The following is an 8,758-nucleotide window of genomic DNA, read 5'->3' on the forward strand; positions in this document are numbered from 1 at the left end:
CAGATAGCCAATGCTAATGCCAATCAGGAGAGTAAATTTTCGTACACTATGTTATCAACAAATTTCACATATTCAACCCAGTTGGGATCTTCCTGGTCATCCTCCATTCCGAACAATTTCAAGTTCATGTCAAGCAGCTGATGAACCTTGACTGCCGCCGCCTCCAATTCTGCGTAGCGTTTAGTTTTACGATCGTTACGCTCCTCCAAGCACAGTACCGTGTCCTTCTTAGAGTCTTTCCGCTCAAACAAAGGTAGCTTTGCCCAGGCAGACATGGTGGTGCGAATATCCTGTAAATTGTTTTGAATGCTTTGCATTCGCTTTTGCAACTGCTCGACCGGGTCGCGTATTTGCATCATGTAGTCTTGAATGTCTTCCGAGTTCCAGGTAAGTTCGTGAATCGCCCGCTCCAACAGAGCATCGATGTGTTCGATTTCACCCTTGATCAACTCTAGTTCAACTTTGGTGCAATTTTTACGTATCTTGTTATACCAATCGACGGTTTTTCCAGGTTAAGCGTGTAGGATCGATAGATTTCACTTCTGTCCGAAAATCAAGGCCTCTCGGTGGGATGTCTTCCTTTTCCATTAGCCGTAGGTAATGCACTTCCTCAGGATAGCGAACAGCTGTGGGCTAAAGTTAAGCAGAAGCTCGGGAGAGTTTTTCTTCCGTATAATCAATGGCGTGTCTAGATGTGCTTCTATAGTTTCAGGCACCTCCTTTGCCCAGCCATCGAAAATGGATCGTTCAAACTCTTTCAGCTTAGCAATCAGCACATCAAAACGAGCAATCAGCGCTGCACCTTCGTCGGATTGCACGACTCTGCAGAGGAAAGGAAGATGGGTGTTAAAAATGGAAAACAAATATGATTATAATATATCTTTCACAGTACGAATTAAAGGCGTTAGACTTACGGATGCTGCAATGTTTGGAATTGTTTGATGGGGAAGTGATCCGATTCGTGAGCTGCAACACCAACGAAGAGCAGCAGTAACCGGCGGTGCACTACGATCAACGAAAATGTATCCTTCTTTGCGGTAGTGTTCCATCTGCTGAGCAAAAATATTTTCACACGTGCTGAGCTCTTCATCAATCATTACCAAAATTTGTCTGTATTTGTTGGTGAACTCTTCTTTAATTTTGGTCGATCCAACACAGTTCCAACGATACTAATTAGCTGCAAAAAGAAGCAATGTTACATTTGGAACGTAATAATTTTAACAACTTACCTTAAATACACTTTCCAAGTTGTGACAATCGTCAAAAGCTTGGCATAGGATTGCAGCAAGCTTGAGATCAAGCTCAAGGATACGATCCTGGAACTTTAGAAAATCTTCCTTGAACGTAGGATCGTCGGGATCGAGAACGTCGTAGGTTTCGAAGCAAATAGTGAAAAACACTGATTGAACTCTACAGATACACCTGTAATTCGGGCACTTAACGCCCGTCCTTTAAGTCCACCGATTTCAACTTTCTCCAGTTTGAGAAATTCAATGACGGTATTGAAAAACCATTGAATGGTGAATAATCGATCAAGGAAAGCATTATATCGTTCGAACACGGCATTAGGATGGAATGTCCAGTTTACCACGGGACGTTCCTGAAAGAAGGGTGCAATGTTATCCTTATATTCATCGTATACTGTGCGAAAATATTTAAGAATTTGTATCGACAGGGATTCTCTGCATGGCCTCGTCGATATCAGTATGAAAGATAGAGGATGGATCCAAAAAGCGTTTGGCCTATAAGAGATGCAAATGAAATAGTCAAAATAGTCGTGCCATCGAATCGAAGCGACATTTATCTTACCTGCTGTATGATTAAATTACATATTTGACGAAGGAGTACTGTTTTAGAATAAAATAATTGAAAACGTCTTGACAAAAAACTGCTTACCAATCGCTAGTAGAACTTACCAATCAATTTTGCAGAATGACAATAATATAGAGAATTAGACCAAATCAAACAAACGACGTGCAGCAGTGGTTTTAACAAAACTTTGCACTCTGAAAACTCAGTGTCTTCCAGTTGCTGGAAGTGTCTCGTGAGAGGGTTCAAATAAAGTGTTATATCACGTGCCTCAGCCAAAGCTATACAAGAAAGATCGACAGCAAAGTAGAGGATGTAGTAATAAATGAATATATTTTAGAAAGCAGACATCAGTACGCAATACAGGACTAACCTGTTACAACGTTCTTGAAGAGTGTTTTAAAGCAGGGATAGTATGCACTATCTGTGTATTCTAGAATTAGTGCCATGCTGCGAATACGTTCGTGGCGTAGTTGCTCGTAAATGTATGTCAGATTTTTAAGACGATTGTTCCAAAAGTTTATTTCTGTAATGTATTAATATTATACGCAAAGGGAATGTAAATTGTTTGAGAGAAGTTTTTTTCTGTAATAAATGCATGTAATTTATGTAAAAGTAATATTACCGAGAGGGAACAGGATTTTGACCGCCATTGAATGCATTTGCACTAGACTCCAGCATGACATCATTTACTTGTGTGGCCCATTTTATAACAACACCTTCGATTGCGCTCTTCAGATAAAGATTAATCGAACATTCCGAGTTGACAACCAGTTCTTTGGCCGTCTGCACACATTTATCAACTCCACGGGCATTGGTAGAACGGTCTGTCCACTAACTTGACCCTGAACTTGATAAACCGTGCTCTTAAGACTGTGAACTTGCTTTTGTACGTCTTGTGCTACCATTTCAGGCCATCCGAGGTGGTTGTCAGAGTTCGAAAGAAGGGGAACAAAAACTTCATCGACCAGACAGGACAGCTGGTCGATGGTTCGCGTTGCAAGATCACCAACCACTAGCACATCTTTGCAGCCATCGCGAGGCACATCGATTGGGTTCTTCTTAACAAAGTAAACACCTGTAAAAGTGTATCCAAATCATTGGTATTGCAAAGTTATATGTTATTGTATAAATAGCATGATGAAGTTTACCTTTATTTTTAAGTTGTTGTATTGGAAAACTCACAAGTGGAATTAATTGTGCAGATGGTGTAAGAATAATAATCATAACGACAGTTTGTGCATTGTCAAAAAACTCTTTCAGAACTGCCTTGTGTTCCTCTCTGCACAGAATAATCAGACAGGTGGCAAAGGGGAAAAATGGCAAAGAAAGAAGAAAATAATTAATTGAAACGATTTAGAAACTGTTTGCTTCAAATCTTTGGGAAAAGCACTATCCGTACAGTGTAACTAATCTGTGCCATTTTTCTGGTTTCAACTTGAGCGTTTTCTGCACAAACGATCCCAGAAACTCAAATCGTGGATCAGAGTTGCTACTTCCTCCGGCTCCTTCCATGATTGTAGGTGGTGGTGTGTAATATTTTTATGTTTGAAGCTCTATACAACATGAAACGAAAGAAAATCGAAAACATTCTTATTATCCATGTTTAAATCATCCAACAGTAAAACTTGTAGTTTTGTGAGTTTTCAAAGACTGTAGTTTGGGGGTATTTGTAATTTTAATTGTTTTTAACAAGCACGCTTACAAACTTCGCTTTATATCTATTGCAGTACCACTGTCGACGATTTCACATATATTACTAATTGTGGCCGTAAGATACAAAGATAACCGATAAAACGAGGCACATAAAAACAAAACTAATGGTACACTTATGCCCAACAATCGTTATTCACATCCGGAGCATCTTTGGCATTTTTTTTTGGTTTTTGGTTGAGCGAGGTTTTTATTCTTAGTTTTTCCGTCGGTTTGCATAAATTATATCATAGTATCTGAGTCGTAATAAGTTTATTGAAACAGAACGCTTTGAAAAGATTTTATTGAATGTTTAAGGAACTATTCTTTATTAAACTTGAAGTTAATATGTAAACTTGAAGTTTAATATGTGAAACATATTATTAAGATGTTCTGGTCGATTGGAATTGAAAAAAGAAAAAAAGAATAATATGTACTTTTAAATCATAAATAGAATTCAATTTAAAACAAAAAAAAACAAACACAAAAACAAAACAAAACAAACTTTGCAGCTTTTTGTTATAAAAAGCATTGAAAAGTTTTTACCTAAAATCAAGACAAAAAGGAAAAAACCTCTGTTCCTGAAAGATATCATAATACTACGATAAACTGGTTAATGCACAACGCTTTAATTGTACACAACGCAAATCCTATCCATGTTCTGCTTTAAGTAACACATTGCTCCTCAGCCTGCTGTATGCATCCGAGAGATTGGATGATAATTAGCTCAACGATCCATTAAAGTCACGAATTTGATTAAATCGAGTCAACAAAATGGAGCAGTTGGATTTTTTGTAGCATAGTTTCGTACAAACTTGTTGCCGGTCAAATTTTTCTGTTGCGTGTTTCGTCTTAGTTTCAGGGTAATAGAACGCCCCGCTCCGTGTGCTGGTACGTTTAAGCTTTGAATAATTTCGACACGCGATCTGGCAATAACGTGATCTAAGCCAAGGGCTACGGCTGTATATCTTTGTTGGCGCGGCAAAAAAGGGTTTTCGTTAGTTTTGTTTGTTGGTGAGCACCAAGCATACCAACAATAAACGGTGAGCTAAAGTCGTAAGGATCGTAGTCACATTATGGAGAAGTATAATATTGGCATAGCGGATTGGAAACATCGCCATTAAGGGCACGCTGCATAATTTTGGCACGCTAGATTGTTTGTCAGTTGAGTCGCTAACGAATCTTCCAAAAGCACTGCTATAAATACTTCAATCGATAAGTTTTCCGGTTAGTATGTTTTTGGTAAAACTATTACGGCGCAATAGTTTTGGCCAAGTTGATTGAGATTGATGTTTCGACTTGAATTGTTAAGAAAACGTAAAACCCAGTTATTGGAACCACATTTTGCACTGCACTGTTAATCCTTTGCACTTTATTCATTGTAAATTATTCTTTTCACAAAATATTTTTTCTTATTGATATAAAGTGTTTTATTTGATTAGCAGTTTATGCATTTCGAATATGTTAAATTTTTGCACAATATATAATTATATTCACTTTATTTTGAAACATGGTTTTGAGACATACATTTTTCTATAATAGCTTAATTTCTTGATGATATCAAGTAAAAAATATGAACTGTTTTTTAATTCAAATTTAAATTCGAAGTTTTTCAAGATTTTTTATCCGCGTAACAACCATCAGGTCTTATCACTTCGCCACATTTGGTTATAGGTGTAAAAAACTGATATTTGTTTTATTTGTAAATGCTTACACACTTTTTAAGTTTTATTGCCGTGAAAGCGTGAAGGGGGTTTTGTGCACTATAATTTAAAGATATCAATAAAAACTTTAGAGATATATCACACACTAATGACACATTTATACATAAATCGTTTAAAATAACAAATCTTCAGACACCCGCGCGCGAAGTCTATGCGAGTGGAATTCTGGTAGCCGACTGATCAGATCGAATGCTTCAGGTTAAAGCTTTGCAATAGATATAGGAGGCTATGCTCAATGATACATTTCTATACACCTTACCCATCTTCCCTCGCCTGTAAACTTCATGCAAAGTGACACGAGACATAGCTATATTCTTTGTGTCACCAGCAAAGTATGGTGAGCTTCGTGGCCGAGGCTTTTATAAATAAATTCGTAACTAAGATACTGATATTGTTTTGTTGATAGAGCCCAACATTATCTAGGGAATGTGAGATAGTCGAGGAATGGAATCGTCAACCGATGCGAATTGTTTCGTTGGTTAGTTTGGCCTCTGCACCATGTTTTGATATCGCAAAAGCTTTACGTACTGTTTAGAAGCGGTTGTTAGGTCGATCGTGGCCTAGAGAAGGGTTGCTCACTGTCAGTTTAAATTCTTGACATCTTTCAATAAAGTTCCTGTTTCTAGGTTGGTTTGCTGCAAGCAATTGCATTCGGTATAGAGCGACACGAAAGCGAATTACAAAAAGGTGTGCAGTGGTTGCCTTCAAAGGCCAATATGGTCATTCATGCCTGAAGCTGTGAGCAAATTTTGTGTCTGAATGAATTGTGATACCTTTTGAAAAGCTTTGAATGGCTTAGGTAGCCCAATTTGTAAATGGCATATAGTATACTATACAGTAGGAATTTATACCATCTGCAAAAAGATTTCGAATTTTGCTATTACAAAATTGCAACACGTTGTGAGCCAACGATTATTAAATTAAATTAAATTATGATGTTTAATGCTAAGCATGTGTTTTTATTTATTTTAAATCTTAACTATTCAGAAGAAAAGAACTTCTCGCATTGGAACACACATGGATGGTTCATACTAAGCTCTTCTAATACGTCAATAGCACTATTTCTACGCTACTCAACACATAGCTAGTTTGAACTTGACTATTGATTTCGTTTTTCCGCGTGATTGATTTTGATTGGTTCAATTAGGTTGATGTGAAGTGAGAAAGCTGTTCGCACTTACTTTAAATTGCAAAATTAATAGCCAATTTAATTTGAAAGGCAAATTGATTGAGCTTCAACTGTCAAACAATACTCAATGAAGAGTTCAAGCTTTTTTCATCATAGGATGGTTTGCAGAAAATCCAAATTTGTGAAAAAGTATTGCCTCAAGTAAAAGGTCAATCGGACACTTATGGATTCTCTGTGCTGTGTAGTTAGTAAAGATGGTTGTTATTAAAACACGTAATACACGTGATCCTTAATAACCGTATTGATGTTTTTCAACACTAATGTAAAAATTTCTCTCTCTTATTTCTCTTTGGCACAACAACTGTAGTCGCTGAAGTTCTGCTTGGCTTTCAGTGAATTATTGATCTTTCATAGCAGAATAGTCAGTATGAGGGCACGGTCCATTTGGGAATTGAACCCATGACGGTCATGATGTTAAGTTGTACGAGTTGACGACTGTACCACAAGACCGACCCAACATCTCTCTCTCTCTTCTCTCTCTCTCTCTCTCTCTCGGAACCCACAAAAATCTCCACTATAATTATCACATTCATTGCACGTATTATTTCCATCATTTATCTCCCCATACTGTTCATACAGTAATGAAATACAAGTAAGTTAGTTTAAAATTATTCCTATACCTATTTTGGTAAAATAATACAGGGACGTCAATTTAATCTGAGATCGGTCCTTATGTTTGCTAATGCTTATCACAAGTGTTCTACATTTCATTCAAAATTCATTGACAAATGTAAGTTCATTGACAATGTAATACCATCTACAAAATGTATTACGCGTGGGTAAAAGTTTTCTTTAACATTGGCAAAATATCAGTTTACCATTAACCTGGGTGTTCTTGGGTACGAAAGACAGGAAAATTGAAAAGCAAAAGTTTTCACATTCTCTGAGGACGAATAGTTTGTACAAAGTTTTCGCATAATCAATTGCGGTACCTCGTGGATAGCATCCTCCAATATGTACGTAACAGGTTTGTTGGAGGTTTATTTTTTGTTACCGAGGATGTCATCTAGTTGATAGAATATATTACACCGAAATAGATATTACTAATATCCGAGAAAGTTATAATGTTGATAGAATCAAGAACAGTTATTAATTGTAATGTGTATGATTCAACATACTACTCAGTCTACTTCCTAACGGTGGATAATAAGCCATATATGTTTTCCTTATTTTTCTAAAGAATTAACTAATTTCACAAAATTTCGCTTAGAGCATTGTACACAATAAGCTTATCAAATTTTGAATCTTGAGGTAGCGGAGAAACTCAATTCACACAACTTTCAAGACGAAGGCTCTGCCTATGATCGCAACATGAAAAAAAGGCTTTATGAAACGTTACGTGATGTAATATTGTGGCCAATCCTCCAAAATCTTGTAAATTTGAAGCGCTGTAAATGAACATCATCATCCTAGTTTAATAATTTTGTATATGTCCAGTTTCAAGATAAAATAATTTTGTAGCACAACCTTAAGCTGTGTTGGCTGTGTTTATTGTTAAATATTTTGTTTGATAAATCTTGTATGATGTTGTGCAATCCAAACACTCTAACTGTATCAGTGTAACTGGATGTAGTAATAATTCGCTACAAATGTTTTTTCTTTTAAATATTGTATCGTATGACTCTTTTCTAAGCAGCAAATAAAAGTACAAACTAATGGACAATTTTTAATTACTTTTTTATTGAATTGGTATTCTCAGTTGTGGTGCTTGAATGCAAATGGTATATAACAACAATAAAATAATCCGTGCCCATATAAAAAAATTAAAAATAATTTTATGAGACAGCTTCATGGAGACGCCCAGTATTTGATTGAGGTGTTTTTTCGTCAGATACTGAGCTATTTCAAAAAGTATCCAAATGTCTAGTGAATATTTTTATAAAAATTTCGTAACCAGACAGTTTTTTGGAAACTAATGTTATGAAAGGTTCTTTGTTTGCGTACTTTTATAAATTATAAATGCATTTTTTAAAAGCATCTTTAATTTCATTTGTATTGTTTGCTAATTAGGGTGTTGATATTTTTTTGAATTTGTATGTTTAAGAGGGGAATTTTTCTCGCATTATATTGAATAGAGTAGAATGGTCAATATTTAGTAAAATGCTTTTTTTCTGCCAAAAAGTTTTCCGGACATTACGTTGCGAGTCAGACGAACAGCTTTTAACCGTGTTATCGAACAGAAATGAAATGTACTGAGCAATAGTAAAATAAATGGTAAATAAATAATTGTTAATTGTTGCTTGTTGTTATTAATTGTTACAATCTTCGTGCGCCACACTTATACATGCAATTGTACTGATAACTTTTAGAGTACTACCTTCTTAATATTATAATTTACCTAATT

At 35.9% G+C, this 8,758-nt stretch overlaps 1 pseudogene; it reads right to left on the reverse strand.

Moving 5' to 3' along the window:
* Window positions 1-1,381: 1,381 nt before the first annotated feature.
* Window positions 1,382-4,655, reverse strand: LOC121599523 (annotated as a pseudogene).
* Window positions 4,656-8,758: the final 4,103 nt, after the last annotated feature.

This window comes from Anopheles merus, chromosome 3L, assembly GCF_017562075.2.
Source record: "Anopheles merus strain MAF chromosome 3L, AmerM5.1, whole genome shotgun sequence".
NCBI lineage: Eukaryota > Metazoa > Arthropoda > Insecta > Diptera > Culicidae > Anopheles > Anopheles merus.